The sequence below is a fragment of the Galeopterus variegatus genome, unplaced genomic scaffold, assembly GCF_000696425.1.
Source record: "Galeopterus variegatus unplaced genomic scaffold, G_variegatus-3.0.2 Scaffold13595, whole genome shotgun sequence".
Classification (NCBI taxonomy): Eukaryota; Metazoa; Chordata; class Mammalia; order Dermoptera; family Cynocephalidae; genus Galeopterus; species Galeopterus variegatus.
In genome coordinates, this window is record NW_007739706.1 from 26,026 (window position 1) to 34,556 (window position 8,531).

Genomic DNA, 8,531 nt, shown 5'->3' on the forward strand with positions numbered 1-8,531 from the left:
GGGAGCAGCGCCGAGGGTTGCGATCCCGTTGCCGGTCCCGGTCCGGTGCGGGGGCGACACTGAGGGTTGCAATCCGTTGCCGGACACGGAAAAAGACAAAAAAAAAAAAAAAAAAAAAAGACTGTCTCATCAAAAATTTGGCAAATTTACACTTGGATGTTTTTAGAAATAGGTTGGTATAGATCGTCCTTAGATAAATTTTAAGTGACTCGCAGATATTCATCTAGTGTAGCTCTGTTAAGTGTCTCATCCTCTTTCTCTAATATGCTACATAATTTTATACATAAGGATTTTTTATTTATTGTCTAGAAATGCAATCTTTAAAGTAAATAGAATAAAAACAAAGGAAGGCAATGAGAAATGGAACTATATTATGGTTACCTAATAAAAAATATTCACACAGAAATGAAGTGCTCAGTGGATATGTTTTATCCTTCTGACAATATAGGTACAATGCCAAGAACTGAGGTCTGAAAAAGAAACGGTCATTGGCTTCAAAATATACAAAAAAGAACTACAGAGTGGAAATTAATATATGTATAAGGCCTACAAAATATAACCTATCAAATAATTTGCTGGCAAATAATTTCTTAGTAATATTTACATAAGGTAAATTTTATATTTGAAGAACAATGAATATCTTGATTATAATTTTTAAAAATATCTTCAACCATTGCACAGCACAATATATAGAGATTTTATGTGGCTGTAGGAGCATTTAGTATTTAATGAGATGTGTGGGAAGGGCTCAACAGTACAAAGCACATAAGTTCCACAGCCTCTTGCCCAGTTGTCTGGCCTATATGACTCTGAAACTCATGGTGGGAATGGGAGGCAGAGGAGGAAGGACAGTGCATTAGTCTGCTAGGGCTGTCATAACAAAGTACCACAGATTGAGGGGCTCAACCAACAGAAATGTATTTCCTCACAGTTCTGGAAGCTAGAAGTCTAAGATCAACATGGTGGTTTTTATTCTGAGTCCTCTCTCCTTGGCTTGCAGGTGACTGTTTTGTCTCTGTGCCCTCACATGGTCTTTTCTCTGTGTATACATATGTCTTTGTCCAAATTTCCTCTTCTTGTAAAGATACCAATCAGACTAAATTAGGGTCCCCCACCAAAGACTTCATTTTAACTCAATTACCTCTTTATTTATAATTTCATTTATTATGTATTTATAATTACCTTATCTCCAAATACAGTCGCATTCTGAGGTACTGGGGGTCAGACTTCAACATGTGAATTTTGGGGGGACACAATTCAGCCTATAACATACAGCATCGATTAGCTCCTGATCATCTTCAAACTCTCAGTTGATAGAGTATAAGTCAGTATTATGTACATGGCATTCCCATTTAGGCCCCATAGTTGTCAGAGTTAGCGTGGAATACCCTCAGATACTTAACATAGGTTATCTATCCATCAGAGTTTTCAGTATTTAGTAATTTGTTGGGTGTTTGCTGCTGTTATTTGGTTTTACTTTTCTAGAAACTTCTTAGAGATTTTAGTGAAAAAAACGGAAAATGGCTGACTTATCTCTAGTTGCATTTTTGAAACTGAAGCAATGAGTTTTTAGAAATAAGACAGAGCCCTAGGAGAAGGGAGGACTTGTTATTTTCATTTTAATAGTTTAGTGAAAACTGACATAATCTTTTTGATAGTTTAGTGAAAACTGACATAATCTTTTAGAGAAGCAATTTGGCAATACCTATCAAAAATATGAGTATAAACCCTTCAATGTATGGCTCCAGTTAGAAATTGAACATTAGGATATAAAATGTGAGCACAAAGATTTTGCACAAAGATGTTCATTACATTTTTCTTTTTAATAGTGAAAAACTGGAAGCAACCCAAATATTTTTTGAAAAATATTTAGTGATTCAAGAAAAAGCTTGCAGTATAATACAAAGGGATTAAAAGCAGGATCCAAACAATAATTCTAATCTGAAGGTTGCGTGTTTGATGAGGTGTGGGGAAATAAGAGCGTGGCTGTGTACTGAGAAGATAAAAGAAATCCTGTAGCTGCAGATTCAATGCACTTAACTTGGATTGGGGTGCAGAATCCTGTGAACTGTTTAAGGAGAGCAGTCAGGTAGAGCAACATAAAAGTCTCCCTTTAAGCAGGGAGTATTTAATTTCAGATAGTCTGTTTCTATTACACTTCTATACAATGTTCTATCCTATGGTACTCCACCAAGCTAAAAGCCAGTTCTGTAGATGTCTCGATATTTGACATAAGGCAGAAAATGAAACATAATGATTCCTTAGTCTAGGGCATTTTAAAAATATGTGTATTATTTAATCTCACATATAAATTCAAAATATAAATGTAAGTATAATTCCTATTTTTAAAAAAAGCCCACCTTGTTTTGTAAGTAACCACAACAGGAATTCTTGTAAATGTAAAGTTAACTGACTTTTTATTTTGTCTGATTATAGTCAACAGGTTCAAGGGTTGGTGTCTTAGCACAAAATGCAACTCAACATGGAACAGTCAGTTATCATTTCCTTCATGTATGGATGGAAAATGACGCTTTTGACAGGACTTGCTCTGACAGGAATGATTGAAACCTCAGCAATGACTGGATTTGCCAACAAGGATAAGCAAGAATTTAAGCATGCTGGGAAGGTAAAATGAAGACCTTTATTACCATCATAACATTTTAAGAGAAAGTCAGAGCTCCCGTCTTTGCAGTATGTTAACTTCATCTCTGAGGAATCTGTAAAGTGGCATATATACACTGAAATGCATGCAGACAAGTTTAGAATGAAGTGTAGATATGGTATAGCACTAGGGCACATGATTTAGAGCACAGGCTCTGGAGTCAAAATGGCTGAGTCAGAATCCAGATTCTATCACTAACAAGTTTATGATATGAACAAGTTATGTCAACCTTCGTGGACTTCAGTTTTCTCATCTATAAAGTGGGAATAATAATAGTGTCCACTTGTAGATTTTTGTGAGTTCTGCACAAAACACTTAGTGTTATTATATGCAAAACACTTAGAATAGTGTCTGGAAGACAGTAAGCACTCAATAATGTCACCTATTATTACTATTACCATGTCATGGGTGAGTTTTCTAACGTCACGATTCCCCATTCTCTGATTGTTGAATAATTAAACTTTCTTGAGCAATTCTTCTGGGTATTTCATTTTTCAAAACAAACAGGAAATGTAAGAGTTACTAACTACAAGGTAATGCACTGATATCAATAGTGCCTAAAACAAGATTTCAGAGACAAGGACCATTTTTATACTGATCAGAATGAACAATTTATTTAGTTATATGGAAAATGCTTTGACATATTTAAGCTTCTCAGGATCAACCATATTCATGAAGATAATCATTGAATTGGAGATTTAAGGAAACATTGTAGAATCATAACATCTAAGAATTGAAAGAAATGTCATTTGATACAACCACTCACCCAAAGTAGGAGTCCCTTGTGCCACATGCCTGTCAAGTGTCCACCCATCTTCTACTCACCCTTTCCCTCTGACGGCAGACAGCATATTACTTCCCCAGGCTGCCTACCCTGGGATAGCCTCGGACAGTACACGGTTCTTCTTTCTCTCTCTCTCTTTTTTTTTTTTTTGGTGACCTTCTATTCTACTCTTCTTGGCTTTCATCTTGGTAGAGGTCCAAAACCCATTTTTCAAGACAGGCTTTCCAGGTAAAACTGAGGTCTTTAGGCCGGCCCGGTGGTGCACTGCTACAGTGCGCCACTTGGCAGTGCGGCAGCGCTCCCGCCGAGGGTTCGGATCCCACATACAGACTGGTTCCCGCTCACTGGCTGAGCGAGGTGTGGGCGCAGCACCGAGGGTTGCGATCCATTGCCGGACACGAAAAAAGACAAAAAGAAAAAAAAAAAAAAAAACTGAGGTCTTTAAGTTGTTCCTTTCATGACATAGTTTCAAAGATATTTACCACATTGGTGAACACCCTCTGGATATGAAAATGATTTTAATATCATTTACGGTCTGTATCGCAGTGACTGCATCACAGGTGGCACAGTATAAATACCATGAATATTCATGAATAGGGATGCCAAGCACATGACTCACCATGGTCTGGCCTGCCTGACCTGTGGAACTTTCCACCTTTCTTGCACTAGATAAGGACCATTGGAATGTTTGTTGTGCTGTAGAGGATGAACAGTTAGCAAATATTTGCCTCAGAGACTCTGATCAACTGTTTAGCCCTGTGCAATTTAAAATTGTGGTGATTTGTACAGTTTCTAAATTAATAAGACCTGATTCATTATATTTTGCTTGCCTTATTTTTTCTGTCATGAGCTTCAGTTATATATGTCTTCAGACTTTTCCTTTTTGTACCGTTAGAGTAACCTCACACTATACAAACAGAAACTCCAATCAAATAGGCAGTCTGAGTCCTTTCCCTACAGCTTTTAATAAGTCAATTTACTAAACACCAATTTACCATATAGACCTATAAAATACAAGGGTACTTCAAAAATTTTGTGGAAAAATAGAATTAAAAGATAATATGAATCTTTCCATGAACTTTTTGCAGTACGCTTGTATATTGGTTCTTCAATTACGTGTATAGATTTGGACAAATCAAATGTTTCATTTTTCAGATTTAAAATATTAGGTTTAAAATATTGGCTATATTAGGCTGTTGCTGGTTTGTTTATTTTTTTAAGGACTATTTTCTAAGGTTTTATAGTGATATTAGTCCTATCTCCATTGTAAAAAATGATCACAAAGGGGTTTTTTTGTTCATTTCTTTTTTTTCCTCAAACAAGCCTTTAGCATTGTTATCCATTTTCCTTGCATACTACAGAATATGTTACAAATGAAGGTTTCTTCAAGAATTTAGAACAACTCAACATCATAATTGAGAGCAGAATCCAGGTGTCCTGACCATCACCCAGAAATCTAGTTCTTCCTGCAGCCCAAGTTCTTCAAGTAACACTGGGTGTCCACCTAGCTTTCCTCTGCCCCACAGTCTCTTCTGCCAGACTGGAAACATTGTGAAAACAGGAAGTTTCTCTTTCAAGCCAACATGTGTTCTCATGTCCAAAATTTATGCTAAGCCAAAAGTCTCCTCCATTTTGGATCCCATGTAGTTATGCATTCTTTTTGAAAATTATGTAAATATGGAGAAACATTAGTCTTATTTTAATTAAATATTGAAAGTTCACAGACATCAAAAAGAGAAATGGCTTTATCTTATGAAGAATTTTATAGCCACACCCCATTTTACTTTACTGAAATGTTCCTGAGTCCTTTTTAGTTGCTACTTGCATTTCTGTACTACGATAAAATAATTATTTATTTGATTCTCTCTGCTATCTTTTTCTTGAATTGTTTCATAATATATGGGAAGTTCCTTTGCATGTGAGTGTTATACTCACTAATGTTTGATCCCCTGCCTGTGGATCCGGTCTAAATTGAAATTCAGTAAAGACTTGAAGGGGGCTAAATTTACAGCAGTGGACTAAATCTTTTCAAAAGAAGTTTTCCTTGAACCTCTTCTCCTAAAGTGTCATTTTCCTATCTTATTTTGGGTGGAGAGGAAGGAAAGCTAAGAATACTTCTCAGGAAAACTTATTTACTTGATATACTTAATATTGTCTCCAGTGTAAGTGACTGGAATGTACAACCAGGATAAGTTTAACCATTACTAATTTTTTTATATGTTTTTTGTCCTATTTTATAAGATAGCAGCTGCAGTCGTGGAGAATATACATACTATAGTGTCATTAACAAGAGAAAAAGCCTTTGAGAAAATGTATGAAGAGACTCTTAAGACTCAACACAGGTGACTGTAGATTCATACTGACTCTGTTAACTGTTTCGTCCCATAAAAACAGTACTCCTGAATGACTCCAGTGGTTTGCCTTCCCATTCATTTGCTCTGGAATCTTTCCTAATAGTGGCATATCATAATTTCTCTTATGACTTCACCAAGAGGAAACTAGGAGAAGAATCCAAGACAAGCACAATTTAGAATAAATATTTTGGGTCTTCCCACATTACCATTAACTGTCTGTTACTAAGCATGAACATTTTTGTGATTTTCCTGAAAGAAGATTGAAGAAATAATATATTCAAGAAAGAAAATAAGATTGCTCAGCCCTTTACCTTAAATCCCTAATACAGTTTGCATTTTTAAACGAATATATACACAATGAATGTGCTCACTTCTTTTATTTTTCAACTAGTCCTCTTTATCACATTGAGTTAGTGATCTTCTTTGTATTACTTTGTAAGAGAGATAGCTTTGTACTCTTTTGTACTCATGCTTGTCAGTACTGCCCTTTAATTTCCACTCGAATATATACACAATGAATGTGCTCACTTCTTTTAATTTTCAACTAGTCCTCTTTATCACATTGAGTTAGTGATCTTCTTTGTATTACTTTGTCAGAGAGATAGCTTTGTACTCTTTTGTACTCATGCTTGTCAGTACTGCCCTTTAATTTCCACTATTTATTCCATTAATGCAAGATTATGGTAGAAAATTATAGGATATTTCTAAATACCTCTAAACCAAATCTCTTTAACTCTTACATTAGCTTTCCTTTCACAGACTTTGTCCATTCATTTGAAAGTATGTAAATGCAACTTTGTTACACTGAACTATAGAGTGTATAGCTATAGAGAAAATCATTATATCATTTGTCTTCTCTATAATAATTCTCCGTAGTAAAAAAAAGTGACTTTCTCTTTAATCTTTAGAAAAATGTATATCCACTAAATGATAACATTTCAAAGTCCTCTATTTTCATTACTGCATGTTTATTAGACATTGCTATAATTCATGCCTCATTATTTAGAAAATTTTGTGCATTTCAGAAATACATCGAAGAAAGCACAGATTATTGGAAGCTGTTAGGCATTCAGCCATGCTTTTGTATATTTTGCCTATGCAGCAGGGTTTCGATTTGGAGCCTATTTAATTCTAGCCAGACGAATGACCGCAGAGGGCATGTTCATGTAAGTTGTGCAAATATATAAAGCCTATAAGTGGGTCATGTGTTTATAGTGAATCATTACTTAAATCACATATGTGGAAAAGGCATGCTTGGAAAATTTTTTTTAAAATATTTTGGGGAGGTTTGTTTTAATTTATTTTACTTTTGATTGACAAATAATTGTATATATGAGGGAACTTCAAAAAGTTTGTGGAAAAAAAGAAATAAAACATAATATGAATCTTTCTGTGAACTTTTTGAAGACCCCTTGTATTATATATTTGAGGTACAATGTGATGTTTTGATATATGTATACATTGTGGAATGATTAAATCAAACTTTTTTGTTGTCATTTAATATCTATAAGAAGTACAGCCTAGCTGGTAAAGTACTGATACTGATATAATACAAGTAATCTGAGTTAAACTCCCAGATGAATTGTTTTCTGCCTCAGTTTATGGTAACATGGGAATGTCACAGCAAAATATGCCTTCCTGTCATCAATTTCGTACGGAATTTGTGAGACGTTATGGAACCCCCAGTGAGGACTTGGCTCTATTACGTATGACTTCAAATCAGAGGTTGAGGTTTTTGTTAAGTAAATATTTCAGAAGAAATGCATATAAATGAGTGTTTCCCTTAAAAAAAAAAGCCACATTTGGAGCTGATCATGGCATCCCAGTGAGGCTGCTGCTTTCGAAAGCATTGGTTGGAGCTTCTAATTTGGAATTTTGTTCACATAGTTATGAATTTCTTTACTTTATAGGAACACCCAATTCAACTGCTAAAATTAGAAAAATTAATTTTGAGTGTCAATTCTGAGCTTCCTAAGCAGAAAATCTCAGAAATGTTGCTAATCTATATCATAATTGTTGTTGCTAAACATTTAGAGCTAGAGAAATCCATACAATATTTGACTCAAAAAAGTGACATATTTTTATAACGTGCACATCCAAGCAAGTATCAGCCTTTTCAAAATAATGACATGGGAGATTACACCTGTTCAAGGGTGCGGCCATTTAGCAAAACACATTGGCAACTGCTCTTTGGGTTTTGTCTCCTAAGTCTCAGGACATTCCTTTGAATATCCTCATAGATGGCACATACTTGCACTTTGAGGACATGTTTAATTTGAGGAAGTGGCCAAAAGTCATTCAAAGCAGAATAATTTTAGAATAATTTGGGATAATTTTTCATTTCTATTCACATGAAAATTTAATTATTAATCACTTATTTGTTTATTAAGCATTAACTGACATCCCAGGAAGATTCTTTTAGGCACTGATAAGAAAACAGTCTACAGTTCACCAACCCAGTATTCCTAAATCTTACCTGACTATGATGCCACTTGGACATTTCCTGAAAGCAGATGTCTTTGTAAATTAGAACATATGTATATAAAATTTCAATGGAAATTGCAGGATACCTGTTCTACTATGTTCTCCTAGCCTCTAAAACAGTGTACAGTATTGCCTGTGAGAAACTATAAGCCACAAATACAATATTTAGCTTTGAGCTTCATTCTGATTACATAGACTAGTTACTTAGTCAGATAGATTAACAAGAAATGAAATCTGGAATCACATA

General features: G+C 34.9%; 1 pseudogene; it reads left to right on the forward strand.

Annotated features, from left to right (window-relative positions):
- The first annotated feature begins 2,482 nt into the window (after positions 1–2,482).
- Positions 2,483–6,970, forward strand: LOC103581647 (annotated as a pseudogene).
- Positions 6,971–8,531: the final 1,561 nt, after the last annotated feature.